Source organism: Bos taurus, chromosome 16 (assembly GCF_002263795.3).
Source record: "Bos taurus isolate L1 Dominette 01449 registration number 42190680 breed Hereford chromosome 16, ARS-UCD2.0, whole genome shotgun sequence".
Taxonomy (NCBI): Eukaryota; Metazoa; Chordata; class Mammalia; order Artiodactyla; family Bovidae; genus Bos; species Bos taurus.
Window position 1 is genome coordinate 17,103,113 of NC_037343.1, and position 18,421 is coordinate 17,121,533.

Here is an 18,421-nt window from a genome sequence, read left to right on the forward strand (position 1 = left end):
GAATTCTCTGTGCTTTGGATTGCTTTAACTCATAGCTATCCATCAGTTAATTGTGATTGTCACACCATCATTTTAAATTTTATAGTGATTTTTAATTAAAAAATAGTTTTAATGTTTTCCTCTGTCCATAAGTTGTCTGTTTCCTCTGGAATCTCCTTTGTTCAGTGTTTACTTTATTCTCTTTATTCTTCTTTATTCTATGTGTATTTTATCTGCATGACTGTTTTTTCCCAGACTTGGGGGATTTTTAATAATTCCAATTCTAATTAAGAATCAGATTGATTATTACATATATCTGTGGTAGACCTTGTTTGAAGGTAGGAAGGTCTTTCCCAGTTAGATTGTAGAAGACCAACTATATTTTTATTAAATTATTTTTATATGTATAATGAAGTATGTTTTCTCTCCTATGAACGAGAGCTAATAGGAACTTGAAAATTATTTAACTTCTGCTTCATTGACTACAGTAAAGCCTTTGACTATGTGGGTCACAAAAAACTGTGGAAAATTACTGAAGAGATGGGAATACCAGACACCTTACCTGCCTCCTGGGAAACTTTATGTGGTTCAAAAAGCAAGTTAGAACTGGACATGAAACGATGAACTGGTTCCAAATTGGGAAAGGAGTATGTCAAGGCTGTATATTGTTACCCTGCTTATTTAAATTCTATGCAGAATACATCATGTGAAATTCCAGGCTGGATGAAGAAAGCAAAGAAGAAATAAAGAGCCTCTTGATGAAAGTGAAAGAGGAGAATGAAAAAGCTGGCTTAAAACTCAACATTCAAAACACAAAGATCATGGCATCCAGTCCCATCATTTCATGGCAAATAGATGGGAAACAATGGAAGCAGTGCCTGACTTTATTTTCTTGGGCTTCAAAATCACTGCAGATGGTAACTACAGCAATGAAATTAAAAGATGCTTGCTTATTGGAATAAAAGTTATGACAAACATAGATGGCATATTAAAAACCAGAGACATTACTGGAAAAGCTTTGTCTAGTCTAAGCTATGGTTTTTCCAGTAGTCATGTATGGGTGTCAGAGTTGACCATAAAGAAAGCTGAACCCTGAAGAATTGATGCTTTTGAACTGTGGTATTGGAGAAGACTCTTGAGAGTCCCTTGGACAGCAAGGAGATCAATCCAGTCAGTCCTAAAGAAAATCAGTCCTGAATATTCATTGGAAGGACTGATGCTGAACCTCCAATACTTTGGTCACCTGATGTTAAGAGCTGACTCAAAAAAGACCCTGATGCTGGGAAAGATTGAAGGCAGGAGGAGAAGGGAACAACAGAGATAAGATGGTTGAATGGCATCACTAAATCAATGGACATGAGTTTCTGCAAGCTCCAGATGGTGAAGGATTGGGAAACTTGACGTACTGCAGTCCATGAGGTTGCAAAGAGGCAGACATGTACTGAATGACTGAACAGCAAAAACAACAAATTGTGTTTTTACTTTGTAATTTCTTTGCTTATATTATCCTAACTTTGATAATCATGAAGGTGTGATCACTCATACTCACCTAGAGCCGGACATCCTAGAATGTGAAGTCAGGTGGGCCTTAGGAAGCATAACTCTAAACAAAGCTAGTGGAGGTGATGGAATTCCAGTTGAGCGATTTCAAATCCTAAAGATGATGCTGTAAAAGTGCTGCACTCAATATGTCAGCAAATTTGGAAAACTCAGCAGTGGCCACAGGACTGGAAAAGGTCAGTTTTCATTCCAGTCCCAAAGAAATGCAATGCCAAAGGATGTTCAAACTACCACACAATTGCACTCATCTCACACGCTACTAAAGTAATGCTTAAAATTCTCCAAGCCAGGCTTCAGCAATATATGAACCGTGAACTTCCTGATGTTCAAGCTAGTTTTCAAAAAGGCAGAGGAACTAGAGATCAAATTGCCAACATCTGCTAGATCATCAAAAAAGCAAGAGAGTTCCAGAAAAACATCTATTTCTGCTTTATTGACTATGCCAAATCTTTTGACTGTGTGGATCACAATAAACTGTAGAAAATTCTGAAAAAGATAGGAATAGCAGACCACCTGACCTGCCTCTTGAGAAACTTGTACGCAGGTCAGGAAACAACAGTTAGAATTGGACATGAAACAACAGACAGGTTCCAAATAGGAAAAGGAGTACATCAAGGCTGTATATTGTTACCCTGCTTATTTAACTTATATGCAGAATACATCATGAGAAACGCTGGGCTGAAGGAAGCAAAAGCTGGAATCGAGATTGCCGGGAGAAATATCAATAACCTGAGATATGCAGATGACACCAACCTTATGCAGAAAGTGAAGAAGAACTGAAGAGCCTCTTGATGAAAGTGAAAGAGGTGAGTGAAAAAGTTGACTTAAACCTCAACATTCATAAAACTAAGATCATGGCACCTGGTCCCATCAGTTCAATGGAGTCGCTCAGTCGTGTCCGACTCTTTGGGACCCCATGAATCGCAGCATGCCAGGCCTCCATGTTCAACAACAACTCCTGGAGTTCATTCAAACTCACATCCATCGAGTCAGTAATGCCATCCAGCCATCTCATCCTCTGTCGCCCCCTCCTCCTCCTGCCCCCAATTCCTCCCAGCATCAGAGTCTTTTCCAATGAGTCAACTCTTCTCATGAGGTGGCCAAAGTACCGGAGTTTCAGCTTTAGCATCATTCCTTCCAGAGAACACCCAGGACCGAGCTCCCTTAGAATGGACTGGTTGGATGTCCTTGCAGTTCAAGGGACTCTCAAGAGTCTTCTCCAACACCACAGTTCAAAAGCATCAATTCTTCGGCACTCAGCCTTCTTCACAGTCCAACTCTCACATCCATACATGACCACAGGAAAAACCATAGCCTTGACTAGACGGACCTTTGTTGGCAAAGTAATGTCTCTGCTCTTGAATATGCTATCTAGGTTGGTCATAACTTTCCTTCCAAGGAGTAAGCATCTTTTAATTTCATGGCTGCAGTCACCATCTGCAGTGATTTTGGAGCCCCCCCAAATAAAGTCTGACACTGTTTCCACTGTTTCCCCATCTATTTCCCATGAAGTGCCATGATCTTAGTTTTGGCAAATAGATGGGGAAACAGTGGAAACAGTGGCTGACTTTATTTTTCTGGGTTCCAAAATCACTACAGATGGTGATTGTAGCCATGAAATTAAAAGACACTTACTGCTTGGAAGGAAAGTTATGACCAAACTAGATAGCATATTAAAAAGCACAGACATTTCTTTGCCAACAAAGGTCTGTCTAGTTAAGGCTGTGGTTTTTCCAGTGGTCATGTATGGATGTGAGAGTTGGACTATAAAGAAAGCTGAGCGCTGAAGAATTGATGCTTTTGAACTATGGTATTGGAGAAGACTCTTGAGAGTCCCTTGGACTGCAAGGAGATCAACCAGTCCATCCTAAAGGAGATCAGTCCTGGGTGTTCATTGGAAGGACTGATGTTGAAGCTGAAACTCCAATACTTTGGCCACTTGATGCGAAGAGCTGACTCATTTGAAAAGACCCTGATGCTGGGAAAGATTGAGGGAAGGAGGAGAAGCGGACAACGGAGGATGAGATGGCTGAATGGCATCACTGCTACAATGGACATGGGTTTGGGTGGACGGTGGGTGTTGGTGATGGACAGGGAGGCCTGGCGTGCTGCGGTTCATGGGGTCACAAAGAGTCAGACACAACTGAGCGACTGAACTGAACTGAACTTTGTGTTATCTTTTTTTTTTCCTTTCTAGGAATGAAATATAATTTAATTCAAATATGATGCACTATTGTCTTTATTATTTTTCCCATCATGGCTAAAATACTTTAATATATGAAAATGCTTGTGAGTGAAAATCCTAATAAAAGTGAAATAGTTTAGTTTTTTATCTATATAATCCCAATGAACCTTAATCACATACATAATATTTGGATAATTAAATAATTTCCAAGTGGCTACTCTTTTGTGAACCTTCTCATATTTGCCTTTCTGAAACTAAAAGTGCATTAAATCACATCTTCTGCTTTGAAATACTGTATTACCATTGCTCATCTGTAAAATAGTTATGATAATTTTATTACCATGATATTTCCTTTATTTAATTAAAATATGTACCTAAATTATTTTTCTTTCTTCTTAAGGTCCTATGTTTCAAGCATTTTGGTTTTAAGTTACATTAATGTATGTTTACAGGCAGTTGGCAGCATGGTGAATTGCTTTTAGAAGGCTAAAAATATTTTTATTTTTCAGTATTTAAATACCGAAAAAATAATTATTGTTTGGTAATTAAGTGGCACTGCTTACTTTTTCAAATTTACATTTCATTTTTTCACACATTAAGGATAATCACACTTGAACTTAATATAATTACCTATTTATTATAAACTTAGGTTGAGCCCTGAGATTCAAATATTTTCAAACCCACATTACCTTGAGGCATATTCATTTTGCTGAATATAAAGACATCAGTTATTCCATGAATAATGTTTTATGTATATTTCAGTGATAGCCATACTTATTCTATCTGCTTACTACCTATAAGTTCTGATCCTTCATTAACAGTCATTCGTTAAATTATTTATATTCTTAAATATCTTGAACATGTTGAATGACTTAAAGTTGTACAGACAATTGAAGTAAGGTAAAGAGATCCTTTGTTTGCTTGTTTAATTTTGACTGTATTTTCCCTTTCTATAGATACATGACGGAGAAGGCAATGGCACCGCACTCCAGTACTCTTGCTTGGAAAATCCCATGGACGGAGGAGCCTGGTAGGCTGTAGTCCATGGGGGTCACAAAGAGTCGGACATGACTGAGCGACTTCACTTTCACTTTTCACTTTCATGCATTGGAGAAGGAAATGGCAACCCACTCCAGTGTTCTTGCCTGGAGAATCCCAGGGATGGGGGAGCCTGGTCGGCTGTCGTCTATGGGGTTGCACAGAGTCGGACACGACTGAAATGACTTAGCATACCATAGCATAGCAAAGAATGACTAAATCCAGGGTTCTACTTACTTATGCTAAAAGAATGTACTCAAAAACACATTTTGCTTTTTATCACTCTCAACATATTCAAGAAGACTTTACAAAATGGCTTTTGTACATTTTGAAATTGAATAGTACAGTCAAAGAGAGAACCTTTTAATTTTGTTGACAGACATGACGCTTGAATTCAAATAAAGAGAAAGAGCTTCTTCACCTACCTATTAGAAAAAAAGAAAAACAAAGTCTCAGTAACAGAAATAGTATATATACTCTGGAAAGTGGGGTAAATAAGAAACAAAACCAGAAAGTCAATCACTATTTTTAAATATCCAGTCAAGGGGATAATGAGACTCACTAAGCACAACTTTTAGGTTACATGCATTTTTTCAGTTGACACTTATCATACACTGCATTAATATGAATCCTGTTTTGATACGGCAAGAAAACCTCAAAGAACTATAGAGCATTCATGCTTAGTTACCTGAGACTGCATTATATACAGCACATACTTAGAATAGTACCCTGAAGACATTGAATGTATTTTAACTAAATGGCCTGCGAATAAAAATAGTCACAAATCTACTGAATACACTGGTCATTTCATAGTACACTAAGGAAGTTTTTGACATAATTCTAATACCTTTTTTATTGTGAGACTATGTTATGAAATTTATATATCACTTGATTTTCCAATACTTTTAAAAGTGTATTTTATATTAAAATCTTAAAACTTGTACATACTTATGACAGCAATATTGATAATTACATGTGGAATCAAAGGGTTGTTTTAATTCTTCAAATCACAACAACCTGGAATATATGTATATATTAATAATTAAATTTATATTATATTAATATGTTAATCATTGTATATTAATATCTATCCTTATCTCATGTTTGTTTATTCAGTGTCTAGTTAAATATACTTGTTGATGGAATATTCAGAGTTTTTTATCTAATTGCAACTGTAAGTTCTAGGTTTAACAATAAACTTGTATATAAATGATTTTTTTAAACCTCAAAGAGACTATATAAATAGAATCTCAATTGTTATTACTGATCCCAGACTTATTACAGCTGAAAATTTTATCAAAAATTAGAAAATATGTTTTAAAATAAAGAATATGCATATAAGAGAGATGATCAATATGTGTAGGTTTTAAATAACTGTGAGGTGAGTGCAGCATTTCAAATTCTTTGCCAGGTGATTAAAATTTCACTTGGCAAGTTTCAAAAGCACCTGGTAAATGATGCTAAAAATGGAAACCAGACATACTTCACACTTTCTATCTCAATTTGGTAAAGTACATTTGAGTGAAATGTAGAAATGAAGTAGAAATCTCATAGCTCCTTGCTATGCTGTGGATAAGTAAAAATATAAAGGGTAGAACCTCAGGAGATGCAATGCATTTCAAATTAAATGCAGCGTCTTCATGTGTGGAAAATGGACAGGTCTGACCCAGTATTTTTTAAACATTACCTTATCTTATAAAAACTCAGAAATTTTATCATAGGGAAAAGGAGTTACCTTTTCTGTAGCATTTCCTTTGGAAAATCTTCATCTCAGTTCCTCACTAAGAACATCTGCAAAACATGTCTACTAGACTAGTAATATTTACTATATTTATAAGTAAATATTTCATTTATGGGAAAAAAAAGACTTTAGTTCTTAAGGAGACAAAGAATTGTTCTTACTTGTGTTCAACAGCTCCATTTCATAGTTGATTGTCCAAATGTATTATGTAATTTTATTTTATTTTTACATGATATGAATCATTGATGTCTAAAAAGAAAACATATTTGATTCAGTTTGTTTATAAATTTTAGTATTGGGACTTTACATTTTAGTCATGATATTGTATGATTTTCAGAAAAGGAATTATGTTTTATCTCACATTATTTTCACACAGCCCCCTGAAGTAATCAGTTATTATTATTCCCTTTGAACAGTTAAAATAGTTGTAACCAACAAACGTTTTGTGTTACTGAATCAAAGTTAAACCACTTGTAAGCTGTGGATGAGAGACATAAAAGTGGTTTTCTGGCTGCTACTCTTATGCCGTTCCTTGCAAATACTTGAGCCAAGAAAAAACTAACTAAAGAAAAAAGAGAGATAATGGAATATTACCAAGGAAGAATGAATTTTTTTTAAAGTATCATTTTATATTCTTATCACATTTTATAAAAGTTTTGCCTTATAAGGCAAAATATCCAGAGGGTATAGCTTCAGTTAAATAATTTTGAAGTATGTTTGTATATTTAAAAAGCTGAACATTAGAGAAATTAGATAAGATAATTACTTTATAATCAAATACCTATATCTGTGACATATTGATTTGTGGCAATAAACTACATGTCAGAATTAATTTGCACATTTAATTTAAATGTTCTGGATATAGCACAGGACTCTCAAGAGCTTTCATGGAATCTTAAAACTGTACAACTTGGAAACAGAATGGCATACTTGATATTTGTAAACCAATATGAAAATTAATAAAGTCAGAAAATGGTGAATGATTGACACATTCATCATATAAGGGTTCTTTATAAATGAAACAATGTAAAATTCCTGAGAGTAGCAGAAAAAAAAATGCTTGAGCATCAGCAAGCGAATCAGCTTGCACAGGGCTTGCTGTAAAGGGATTGATGTCTCAGCGTTTCTCCTCTCAGTGGAAAAAGACCTATTCTCGAATTAAGCCTGGCTAAACAGATAAAGGTTGAACTTTTCAACTGCAAAGTAGGTATAGGAATTGCTCCCTTTTTTTTTTTTTTTTTTCCTGAGACAAGCAGTAAAATTTTACTACACACATCGTCAATTGGGTTTTTCAGCATTAAATACCAGAGAGTCTATTGTGTGGTTGTCTGCAATATAAATGAGGGCTGCAGAGGGGAGAGATAAACAGGCATCTCAAATGTTTCAGAGGAAGATGGAGAATCAAAAGTAGTAAAGCACCTGCTTTTCTTTGATGAGGTTTCTGACTTCTTGATATTTCAACTTTCATGTGACAGAAACACTATGGGAAAGGAGTGGAAAGAAAGGGTTGAATGAAACTTTGAAAAGTAAAAATGGAAGTTTGTATGGCTGGGCCAGATGTATAAAATCATTAGTTTTATCCCAGTGACAGAATTTTATGGAAAACGATAAAAGCTGCATAAAAGAATGCTGATAGCATCACTTTACTCTCTATTAGCATTAGTTTAGATGTGTATGAGAGCGAATATGCACCAGGGAGAAGAAAGGATGGAGACATTTTTTTTCTTGACCATTAAGTTAATGGAGCTGATAAATGGAATTGTAACATTGACACTAAGTGACAGTCTTGTTCCTTTAAAATCTGCTGTTTCATTCTAGTTACTTCAACCTTGAATTTCTAATGTGTTCAGCTATTACATTTAATAGTTGTGTTTGGTGATTTTATGAGATTCCAAAGAATAATAAAAGAAATGCCACTTCTGCCTGAGTAAACTAAGTTAAAACACATTAGTGAAATTTCAAATCTATATCTACGTATAATTGTTGCAATTTCTTTAAAATAAAATCCATTTGATTTTTCAGACTGAAGACAAGAAAGAACAGTGCCATGTAGCCAGTGAAGGAGACTTATTTCTTCCTGTATTTAAAGAAACAAGGTAGAGAATGAAATCTTTTTGTTTGTTTTCATTTAATTGTTCTCTTCCTGGGACAGCAAAACATATCTGTGTGTATACCTTCCTGGAGAGAAAAATGTAGTCCCATTCTATATCTTTTCAAATATGTAAACCTAGCATCTGTTAAAAAAATAGTAATTAATGCTTATGGCCTATATATATTTAAATGAATAAAATTTAGCCAAGTAGTTTGGAAAGACTAAAAGTAAAATTTTCTCTGTCAATACTCGAAAAATGTGTTGTTTGACATGAAGGATAAAGGACTGATTTCTCTTTGTTAGACCTACTTGAATTCCATTCAAATTATTAATTAGGCATATAAGTTTTTAAGACATTTTAATTCTTTATCATACTTTTATATTGCCACAGACTTTTTGAAAATAAAATTGTAACTTTTAATGATTTGGGAGAATGGTATTAAAACATGTATAATATCATATAAGAAACAAATCGCCAGTCCAGGTTTGATGCAGGATACAGGAAGCTTGGGGCTGGTGCACTGGGATGATCCAGAGGAATGGTATGGGGAGGGAAGTGGGAGGGGGTTCAGAATGGGGAACACATGTACTCCCGTGGTGGATGCATGTTGATGTATGGCAGAGCCGATACAATATTGTAAATTAAAAAAATAAAAAATAAAAAAATTGTTGCCAGATATTTTAACAGTAAAAATTAATTATGAATCCAGGGTGGAAAGTTTATAGATTTTTATATTAGTAAAAGAAAAACTCTGGCTTAAAAAAATTGTATCTATTCAAAAAGAAAAAAAAAAAACAGAAGGAAAGAAAAGAGAGAGGAAAGGAAAAAAGGAGCTGATAGAGCAAAACTAATCCTTAAAGTTGTGCAATAGTAAGTGTAGGTTATTCTTTTTTTAATTATAAAATTTTAGAAGATTCAAGTTCTTAAAAATATAAAGCCAACTATAAAAGTAAGTAAACAATCTCAGGGAACAGCTGTTTCCAAAAACTGCTTCTTTCATACCAAAAAATAAATAGACTGAAGGATTATTTTTGTAAAATTGACATGTTTGTAAATACTTGATGGGGGTCAGGGGCAAGAGAGGAATTAATTCCAATTGATATCCATATCTAGATGGGAATATTGAGACTCCATCCAACTGTTGTGACTGAAAGTAAATAGGATATATGAAAAGCATTTTAGAGAGTGCAGTATTACACACAAGCTACTGCTGACACAGTTGATTTATAAGTAAAAGTTCAAGTTGATTTATACTTTGTCTTTTTTCCAAAGGACATTTTCAGTTAATTAATGTCCTTGATTGTAAAACTAGCTAGCATAAATGGATGATTTTATAACTTGGATATGCTTATTGATGAATAAATGACTCTGGGTGTATAGCTCTCTATTTTGAAGAGTGCTTCTCTGGAGTGCTTCTGTGTAGAATCTCTCAACTGGACAGCCAGTGTATGAAAAATAGATGTCAAGATATTGTCCAATCTTACTTTCACTTATTCATTCATTTATGTATATATTTATATATGTATACACTTTCAGCATGCATCCATAAAGGCTTTAGGAAAAGAATTTTAACCAGTCTTTCTGTTACATATCATTATATAACAACTCTGAAACACAGATGTATACTACAAAAATTATTTTAATTTTCTTACATGCTTCCTTGCCATGGGCTGAGGTCAGCTGAGATGCCGTCATGCTGTGGTTGGGTTGGACTGGAGGATAGTGACTAGAATAAGCAGGCTTGCTGAGATGACTAGCGCACTCCTTTCAATAGTGCCCCCTCCCAAATTCACATCCACCCACAATGTCAGAATGTGACCTATTTGGAAATAGGGTCACTACAGATCAGGGGGTCCCTGAATCCCAAAACTGGTGTCTTTATAAGAAAAAGGAGAGAGGTTCATACCCAGAGACACAGAGGAGGCACTCAGCAAAGAACCACCATGTGAAGATGGAGACGGAAATTGAAATGATCTGCATAATGGCCAAGGGAACCAAGGACGGCTGGTCACCACACTGAACTCGGAAAGAGGCCTAGACAGATTCCCCCTCCCAGACTCAGGAAGTAAGCAGCCCCACTGACACTGGGTTTCACATGTCCAGCTTCCAGAACTGTGACAGAGTAGGTTTCAGTTGTTTTAAGCCATACGGTTTATGGTACCCTGTTGCTGCAGCTCTGGGAAACGAACACAATTAGCTGTCTTTTTCTCTCTCCATGTAGCTCAGCATCCTTCCCTTTCATGTGGCTTCACCACCTGTCTCTCTATGTGGTCTCTCCACCTGGACAACTGAACTTCTTCCATGCATGTTCAGGGTGAGCACGAGCCCAAACTACTCTAAATAAAAGCCGTCAGGGTAATGAAAGCTGAGAAGTAGAAGGGGCATTGTGTTACTTCTGCTAAATCTGGTTCAGTTCAGTTCAGTCACTCAGTCGTGTCCGACTCTGCAACCCCATGAACCACAGCACACCAGGCCTCCCTGTCCAACACCAACTCCCAGAGTCTACACAAACTCATGTCCATTGAGTCGGTGATGCCATCCAACCATCTCATCCTCTATCATCCCTTTCTCCTCCTGCCCTCAATCTTTCCCAGCATCAGGATCTTTTCAAATGAGTCAGCTCTTTTCAAGCAAATCTCAGGTCACACCCAGGTTTGTAGGAGACTGTAGCAGTGATGAGCACCAGCAGTTATATATATCATCAGTGGCCTCTAGTGTCAGTAGAATAATAGTCTTCCTCACACAGTTAAAGATAACAAATGTCAAACAGGCAGTATGGATTAAAATATGTTGTAAAACATTAAGGTTCTGTTTCAGAACGACTAAGAAATAGTCATGCTCTGAGACAGAAAGAAATCACAATTTAGCAGGTTTTCCTTCTTATTACTTTCCTATGTTACTAATATCTATTAAAATGAAAACTGTTTATTTGTTACATCCATATCGAATCTTCAAAATTTTGACTTGTAGCTACCAAGGACAAATCAAGTTGTATTGCTTTGGTCTTAACCATTCAAATCTGCCTTTAGAGCCCTTTAGTAAATAGACCAAAATTAATGTAAACATAAAAGCTGTTAAGTTTTGAGAATTTTGTCAACACCTCAATTGAGAAATTACATTGCTGGATAATTATACAATGTGAAGCTTTACAATAGATGGTAAAGATGATGCTTCTAGATAATTACCTTGCCTTAATGAAGCTTTCAGTCTATTGGATGATACAGGCACTATCCAAGAGGAAATATATCTAACAAAAATCCAGTAATAACTGTGATGAAAAGTAAAGCAGGGTAATAAGTCATACAAGTTTCATTAGTGTTCACAAAATGTTTTCTGAGATGATAAAAGTTTGAGCAGAAAGATGAATTAGCTAAGAGTATAAGACACTTCAAGATTTTGGGGAAGCTGCAGGCAGAGAAAATTGTGAAAACAAAGGCAAATGGATAAGAATACAGTAGTAATTTCTAGAATTTGGGCAGCAGCATTTCAATAGTTTTAATTTGGTCCAAAGATGCTTATTATTTCTTTCATGCCTTACTCTTTTCTGATGTGCCAAAACCACAGTGGATCAGATAAAACTGCTATACAAATCCTTGTCAATTAACTTACCATTTAACAGTATCTTGCCAAGGCATTTGATTTTTTCTTTTTTTTGGATGGCTTTTAAATCTTGGATGCCAAAAAGAGATTCATTTCTTTAAGGATTTCTTGGCACAAATTGAGACATTGGTCCCATGAAGTTAGCCTCACAACTCAGAATCAATTGAAAGAAATTTTATGTGTGTTTCAAAACCTATGATTTATCTGAAATCCATATGTAACATCCTAAATATAGGTTCCTAGAACTTTTTTGAAGCTCAAAAATTATTGAAGTATAAAACCTGTTGTAAAAATTAAGATGGAAATTCTAGTTCAGAACCACTACAGCTCTGGTGTGTGCTCTCCACCTTGCTGCTGCTGCTGCTGCTAAGTGGCTTCAGTCGTGTCTGACTCTGTGCGACCCCGTAGACGGTAGCCCACCAGGCTCCGCCGTCCCTGGGATTTTCCAGGCAAGAACACTGGAGTGGGTTGCCATTGCCTTCTCCCCTCTCCACCTTACCACCTCATTAAACAGAACTATCAAAGAAAGTAGATTATTATTTTTTTTAAAAGGATTTCCTCACAATGGGCATCATTGAGCAGGTTTTGCCAACTTTAAAATAATTGAGAGGAAAACACCCAACAACTACATTATGCTGTCACTTTTGTCACCTGATACCTCGAGAAGAAACATATTTTCTTTAACAGTCATTTCACTTTCTTGTATATGGTGGTCACCAATGGCACCCCACTCCAGTACTCTTGCCTGGAAAATCCCAAGGACGGAGGAGCCTGGTAGGCTGCAGTCCATGGGGTCGCGAAGAGTTGGACACAACTGAGCTACTTCACTTTCCCTTTTCACTTTCATGCATTGGAGAAGGAAATGGCAACCCACTCCAGTGTTCTTGCCTGGAGAATCCCAGGGACGGGGAGCCTGGTGGGCTGCCGTCTATGGGGTCGCATAGAGTCAGACACGACTGAAGCGACTTAGCAGCAGCAGCACCGTTCCAAGTGCTTTGTTATTTCATTTTGTTCATTTGATTCGTTTCCCCACAGAGTTTTCCTTAATTTTTGCCCCCACTGCAGTGCCTTTATCACTGAAATTGTCTCGGCCAGCTACAGGTTTTCCCTTTGGAAAATTGTGCAATATGTAGCAGCAGAGGCTCCAAAGGCTGCATTCTGGTTACCAGCAGTGTTCTTTTCAGATTATTTATTTTTTATAACTGAAGTTAAGATCAATTAATATACTTATAAAATTACCATTACCATCTTTGCTTTTTATTAATAATTGAATATTTAGATAATTTATATTGATATCTTGTGCAACAGTGGGGATTCCCTGGTGGCTCAGCCGGTAAAGAATCTGCCTGCAGATCCAGGTTCCCTCCCTGTGTCAGGAAGATCCCCTGGAAAAGGATATGGCAACCCCACTCCAGTATTCCTGCCTGGAGAATTCCATGGGCAGAGGAGCCTGGTGAGCTACTGTCCATTGGCTCACAAAGAGTCAAACACGACTGAGCAACTAACACTTTCATTTTTGTGTAATTTGGATATGTTTCGGTGTAAATCTGTGATTTGATATCTATTTTCTAATTATCTAATCTTTTCTTTCTTCTACCTTCTTCTATATAAACTAAATTTTTGTGATTTTATCTTCTTTGCCTCTTGCCTATAACTCTTTGTGTTATTTTAGTAGTTGCATAGGGTTACATTAGAACAGTTCAATTTATTACAGTCTGTATTCAAATAATATACTGTATCACATAATTTTTAAGAATCTTGCAAAAATAAACTAGTGCTTGTCATTCCCTGGCCTTGATGCTTATGTTGTATGGCCTTTTATTTATATTTATACTGTTTTATATTTTCTTTAATCAGTCCATTATATTATATAGAGATTTATAATTTTAAAAATTATTTTATGTTAATATTTCCTCACAGTTATTATTTTCAGTGTTTTTCACCCTGCTTTGAATCACTTTCCTTCTTCTTGAGGGTTTCATTTGATATTTTTGCTGATATAGATCAGTTGGTTGGTATTTCTTTCAGCTTCTGTATGTCTGGGGGAAAAAACTCCTTATTTTTATTTTCTTTTTGAAAGCTAGTTTTACTGGAGATAGGCCCCTATGTTGGCAGGTTTGTTTGTTGCTTTTCCTTTCAGTACTTTAAAAATGTTGCTTGTCTGTCTCCTGAGTTAGATTGTTTTCAATGAGAAGTTTCAACAAGAATAAGAAGACTTCTCTTTGTAACTCTGTATGTGGTATGTGTTTATGAGTTCCTGGGTCCAGGGCAGCCATCCTCTGAGCCACCCTAACCTCCGTTCCTTCAGCTAGTCTTCTCCCCACCCCCCAACCCCTCCTTCTGGACTCACACTCACTACACTTACTTCCCCCAAGCCACACAGCATAACCTGTGGTCTACCACTGTACTGTATTTCCTTCCTTCACACATTTGTTCTGTACATCCGGTCCAGGCCCCACCCTGGCCTCCAGAGTCCATCATGGTGTTCAGAAGAGAACATTTCCTGCCAGAGGGGTTAGCCAGGAAGGGCCAGCCCCTACCTCCCCACCCCTAATCCACCATGCTGACAGTTGGGCTGGTCAGATTGAGAGAGCAGTGCTCTGAGGCTGTTCTTCAGGGAAAAGGCTCTGGTCAGAGGAAAGACAAGGATGAACTTCGAGGATGAGGAGTAGACACCTCCTACTACCAGGAGGAACATCTGGCCCCTCAGACATGTGGGAGAGCCTGGGTGTTTTTGTTTGCATGTAAGTGCAGAACTTACTGAGTGAGTATGTGTGTATGTGTATGTATATGTGTTTTCATGTATTTTTTTCTCCACCTTCTATGTGAAGTGCACTTATTTGACTAAGGGATTCACTCTTCTTTGAGAACAGTGTCAGAATGGGGAGCTGGTCCTATGGTGCCTTAGGACCAGTTGTGGATGGTATACTTGTTACTGTACTTTGGGTTCCAGATATAAGGGCTGTTCTTTCTCTGGGACTCAAATGAACTGAGAAGGCCATTTCATTCACAGGGATAGTCACCTAGATATGTTTGTGAGACTATCTACCTTTCCACAGTTTTGGGCATCAAGCTATTTTTGTGTTGTTGTTGTTTCACAGTAAGGATCTGAGAGGCTTGGATAGCCTGATTCATGATAACAATGACTGTGTTTTCTCAGCCACATACCACTATGACACTATACTGAAAGATATCCCTTGGCTCAGTTTTCTACTGGGCTGTCCAAAGAGATGAATCTCCTCAATTCAAGACTCTGACACAAAGCAAAACTTTTGGATCACAATTTTTCTATACAGTGACTTAGTCTGGAGTTAGGGGCAGAGGTGGAAGCATGGTAATGTAACACACATATGAATAGTCATACAAAGTACTAGCTTTGTATTAGCAAATAGAAAACAAAACATATACAAAATTTTGTAACTTTACAAAGTGTGAATTACTACAGAAATGTAAAATGACTCAATATAGACCATCAGTTAATATAATCACCATATTGATATGGTTGAGAAGTAAAAATCACATGATTAACACCATTAATGTTTAAATGAACACCAAAAAAACACATATTTTGTTTAAAATCACCTATGATTAAATTATGAATTCACATTTAAGAACATTAAAATATTGATACTTAAGTTCAGAAAACATCATCCTATTTAAAGAGAAAACATTAGAGATGCTCTTATCAGTTCAGTTCAGTTCAGTTTAGTCGCTCAGTCATGTCCGACTCTTGCGACCTCATGAATCGCAGCATGCCAGGCCTCCCTGTCCATCACCAACTCCCAGAGTTCACTCAGGCTCACGTCCATCGAGTCAGTGATGCATCCAGCCATCTCATCCTCTGTCATCCCCTTCTCCTGCCCCCAATCCCTCCCAGCATCAGTCTTTTCCAATGAGTCAACTCTTCGCATGAGGTGGCCAAAGTACTGGAGTTTCAGCTTTAGCATCATTCCTTCCTAAGAAATCCCAGGGCTGATCTCCTTCAGAATGGACTGGTTGGATCTCCTTGCAGTCCAAGGGACTCTCAAGAGTCTTCTCCAACACCACAGTTCAAAAGCATCAATTCTTTGGCACTCAGCCTTCTTCACAGTCCAACTCTCACATCCATACATGACCCCAGGAAAAACCATAGCCTTGACTAGATGGACCTTTGTTGGCAAAGTAACGTCTCTGCTTTTGAATATGCTATCTAGGTTGGTCATAACTCTCCTTCCAAGGAGTAAGCATCTTTTAATTTCATGGCTGCAGTCACCATCTGCAGTGCTTTTGGAGCCCAAATCTGTCAGCTCAATGTCTGACACTGTTTCTACTGTTTCCCCATCTATTTCCCATGAAGTGATGGGACCAGATGTCATGATCTTCGTTTTCTGAATTTTGAGCTTTAAGCCAACTTTTTCACTCTCCACTTTCACTTTCATCAAGAGGCTTTTTAGTTCCTCTTCACTTTCTGCCATAAGGGTGGTGTCATCTGCATATCTGAGGTTATTGAGATTTCTCCCGGCAATCTTGATTCCAGCTTGTGTTTCTTCCAGTCCAGCGTTTCTTATGATGTACTCTGCATATAAGTTAAATAAACAGGGTGACAATATACAGCCTTGCCGTACTCCTTTTCCTATTTGAAACCAGTCTGTTGTTCCATGTCCAGTTCTAACTGTTGCTTCCTGACCTGCATACAAATTTCTCAAGAGGCAGATCAGGTGGTCTGGTATTCCCATCCCTTTCAGAATTTTCCACAGTTTATTGTGATCCACACAGTCAAAGGCTTTGATGCTATTTTAAGTCAGATATATTCATTGCCCTATTATTGAATTAGAGGCATTGGCTAATATTATTAGGAAAGAGATAGAAACAAGTTAATACATATTGGAAAACAAAGTAAAATTGTCTCTTTCTTAATAGATTACCTGGAATCTATGACACTGTCAAGCATGGTTTATGTGATCAGGAATGAAGAAGAGGAAATTCAGGGTGAAGGAAGGGTGGGAAACTGAGAAAAGGATGTGAAGAAAAGAGTTTGGAGAGCAGTGTTAGGGAGACCATCTGCAAATTGATTTGCTTTTTACAGTTGTAAATAAATAATCATATTCTTTCAGTTGAGTTCAGTCATTTAGTCTTGTTTGACTCTTTGTGACCCCATGGACTGCAGGATGCCAGCCTTCCCTGTCCATCAACAACTCCCAGAGCCTCCTCAAACTCATGATCATCGAATAAGTGATGCCATCCTGTTGCAGTTCTTTAATAGACTGGAACTTGGCAGTCTGGAGTAGACAATAAGAAAGTGAAAGAGAGAGAGAGAGAGAGAGAGACAGTGACCCAAGCTCTGATGGAGCAAGGGTGCTTTATTAACAGAAACGTAGGCTTATATATCTTTAGTAAGATCAGTCGCTCAGTCGTGTCCGACTCTTTGCAACCCCATGAATCGCAGCATGCCAGGCCTCCCTGTCCATAACCAACTCCCGGAGTTCACTCAGACTCACGTCCATCGAGTTAGTGATGTCATCCAGCCAACTCAGCTATTACACAGGGTGAAATTTTATCAATAGCCACAATATGGATAATCTAATACATACAAGGTCGCTGATGCTGAAAAGAATCACTGAAAGGGAGTTACTAAAAGGAATCCAAGCAGATACCCTTTCCCATGATCTCAGTCCTGAGAACTGCGTGCCGTTTCACTCGTTCCCATTGCCAGGAGCTGATAAGGAACAGAGGATTTATGAGAAATAGAAAACAGCATGCAGGAATCCTGTTAAATGTTCCCTGACACCATCCAACTATTTCATCCTCTGTAATCCCCTTTTCCAACTACCTTCACTTTTTCCCAGCATCAGGATCTTTTCCAATGAGTCAGATCTTCACTTCAGGTGGCCAAAATTGGAGTTTCAACTTCAGCATCAGTCCTTCCAATGAATATTTAGGACTGATTTATTTTAGGCTTGGATTGGTTTGATCTCTTGCAGTCCAAGAGACTCTCAAGGGTCTTCTCCAACACCACAGTTCAAAAGCATCAGTTGTTCAGTGCTCACCTTTCTTTATAGTCCAAATCTCACATCCATACATGATTACTGGAAAAACTATAGCATTGGCTAGATGGACCTTTGTCACCAAAGTAATGCTTCTGCTTTTTAATATGCTATCTAGGTTGGTCATAACTTTTCTTCCAAGGAGCAAGTATCTTTTAATTTCAAGGCTGCAGTCATCATCTACAGAGATTTTGGAGTGCAA

General features: G+C 37.3%; 1 long non-coding RNA gene across 1 annotated transcript; it reads left to right on the forward strand.

The window, feature by feature from the left end:
• The first annotated feature begins 161 nt into the window (after positions 1-161).
• Positions 162-8,724, forward strand: LOC132342446 (uncharacterized). The gene is made up of 3 exons (XR_009490825.1): positions 162-2,345; positions 4,681-4,754; positions 8,526-8,724. It is a non-coding gene; the product is annotated as an uncharacterized lncRNA (long non-coding RNA).
• Positions 8,725-18,421: the final 9,697 nt, after the last annotated feature.